General features: G+C 46.2%; 1 long non-coding RNA gene across 1 annotated transcript; it reads right to left on the bottom strand.

The window, feature by feature from the left end:
* Nucleotides 1-431: 431 nt before the first annotated feature.
* Nucleotides 432-2,313, bottom strand: LOC119335981. The gene is made up of 2 exons (XR_005162146.1): nucleotides 2,171-2,313; nucleotides 432-724 (listed from the first exon to the last, which is right to left on the bottom strand). It is a non-coding gene; the product is annotated as an uncharacterized LOC119335981 (long non-coding RNA).
* Between the last annotated feature and the right edge of the window lie 223 nt (nucleotides 2,314-2,536).

The raw sequence follows: 2,536 nt of genomic DNA, 5'->3' as shown, positions 1-2,536 counted from the left end.
AGGGGGCACACCTATGACTCCATGGCGGTCAAGTACCAAGGGGGAAGTGCAACGATCAACTTCCCCTGTGATGCCACGCCGCTTGATTCTTCGTGCCTCCCAATATGAGGGTAGCCTCGAGGGCTGAGTAGAAGGAGCACCTCAGGGCCGTGGCACAACTCCACTTCTAGCACGACACTGCCCCTTGGTGGTGTAACTCCTTAGGCCTCATTTGGTAGACGTGGATTTGAGAGGTTTTGGAGGGAGGGGATTTCAGGGGATTTGGTGAATCCCTCCCTTTCACCCAATCCTCTCAAATACCCCCAAGCCCCAAACCCCTCACCTATTTGGTACACAGGGATTGATACACAAGGTTTGCAAAACCACTATATTATAATTAAAAATGCAATTTTTACAACTTCAAAAGCTCACGGAGGAAAAGTGCAACTAGATTACACAAAACAACAAACATGCTCTGTTACAACTTACAAGTACTATTATCAATGGTTCTAATGAAAATGGTACATGCATACATTCCACGGTCCAAATGAAAAACATACACATGCCACATACCACGGTTCAAATGAAAAATACAAGATATTCGGTCAACAAAAGTTAACGGCTCATCACAACATAAACACACGTTTGATCGGCGAATGCTCCAAGACATGTTTGCGGGCTGCACAAAGTGGAGGAGACTTGTGGCAGCAAAGCATGGTCGCCCGTCTTCCGCGAGATTAGGTCCCTATAATAAACAGATGAATTGGTCCAAGGGTTAGATGCGGAAAAACAATGAACAGATGGATACATAAGAAAGCTAGCTCCATAATTTCCTTGCTTAAATAATGAGAAACTACAAACAGAATTTCATTGCTTAGATGTTTAACAAATTTTCATATTGTATTATATAATCTGAGCATGGAAGATAGTACTAGCAGACTAGACTAGACGACACATATAATCAGAGAGTAGAGAACCAATGTTGCCATAAATGAGAACCAATGTTCCCATAAATTAAACTAGAACCAACTAAACTAGAGCCATATAGACTAGATGTCAGATATAACTTTTCTGCCAACAATGGAATCAGGAATGCATACGCTTCGCCAGTCCAGGGTCCATATATATGTATGCACAGATTCGAAAATGAGAAGGCTCAAGCTTGGAAAAAAGACTTGAAGTTACAGGGAACAGTCTCAACCTGAAGACAAAAGAGGTGATAAATGAAATATGATTATAGGTAGCAAAAGATTCACCAGTAGTTCCCTAAGCACAGAAATGGCATGTAATTAATGCTATGAGAGCCAATTTCATCTACTGCAAGAACAAGCAAGGATGAATACAGGGCTTAAGCTGGACATATGACAAGGATGAGGCCACCATACTCAACCGTAGACATAGCAAAACAAGGTATAATAATTCCTGGATCACCGTCTCTGATGAAAGGATCAGAACAGGGTATTGTTGTATGCCAGGGGCCTGACTACGTAGCTGCTTAGACCTCCGATGAAATGAGTCGCCTCGCCTCTCCGGAAGATCATAGATGACATTTAATAAAACAGTAGGGGCGTGCAGTTAAGTTTGTCAAATAACCAAAGCCTTTTAAACAGAAACGATACACTGACAAAGAAAGAAATTCAGTTGTTATATTCAGTTTGTCAAGATTAGAAGATCAATTATATGTTCAGCTCACTTAGTTGTTATAAGATCAGTGGCAAACAAAGAAATATATTCAGCTCACTTAGTTGTCATGTCACCATCAGACCAAATTCATCAAGCACAACACACACAAAAGATCAAGCAGATATTGTTCAGAGTAGCAGATATTGTTAGCCTCCCCCCAAAACTACGCTTAATATGATTCGTCACAAATTCAAAGTAGCAGATATTGTTCCATTAACAGATCAAGCAGCACCAGAGAAACATCCTCGTGCAACCAACCACGACTACGCACTAATCATCATCCATCCAACGATTCCCAACATCCACATCAGACCATCAAATTGATCAACCGCGTGATCAACAGTGGTCACCAGGAGGGGGACGAACCTGGCGAACTTGGTGACGGGAAGTTTGGACGGGCAGCTCAGAGACGGCGTCGCCGGGGAGAGACGAGGTAGCAACCATGGCCGGGCGGACAGAAAGCCCTAGACGACGAGGGGAGGAGAGGGGAGACGAGGCGAGGACTTACCGCAGGGGAGAAGTCCAGTATGCCGGACGAGATCGCCAGCGTCGAGGCGTCGGGCAGCGGCGGCGTCTTGTGGAGGAGTCGGCGGCGGCGTCTCGGGCGGCGGCGTCTTACGAGTCGGGCGGCGTCTTACGAGTCGGGCGGCCAAATCCTCGAGGGGGGCCTCGAGGGTTCTGAACCGCGTGGGAGGAAGTGGATGGAAGGGGAATCGAGGAGGTTTGGCCCATGTATCCTCGCCTACCAAACGGGCCGACGGGGTTTTGCGAGGATTCTGGGCCTCGCGGGGTTAATCCTTGGAAAACCCCTCCGACCCATGTCTACCAAATGAGGCCTTAGGCTATGTTCGGTTATCCCCACCCCCGTCGGGAT

Source organism: Triticum dicoccoides, chromosome 7B (genome assembly GCF_002162155.2).
Source record: "Triticum dicoccoides isolate Atlit2015 ecotype Zavitan chromosome 7B, WEW_v2.0, whole genome shotgun sequence".
Lineage (NCBI taxonomy): Eukaryota > Viridiplantae > Streptophyta > Magnoliopsida > Poales > Poaceae > Triticum > Triticum dicoccoides.
Note: the sequence above shows the minus strand (reverse complement) of the source record. Positions and strands in the feature narration are given on the sequence as shown.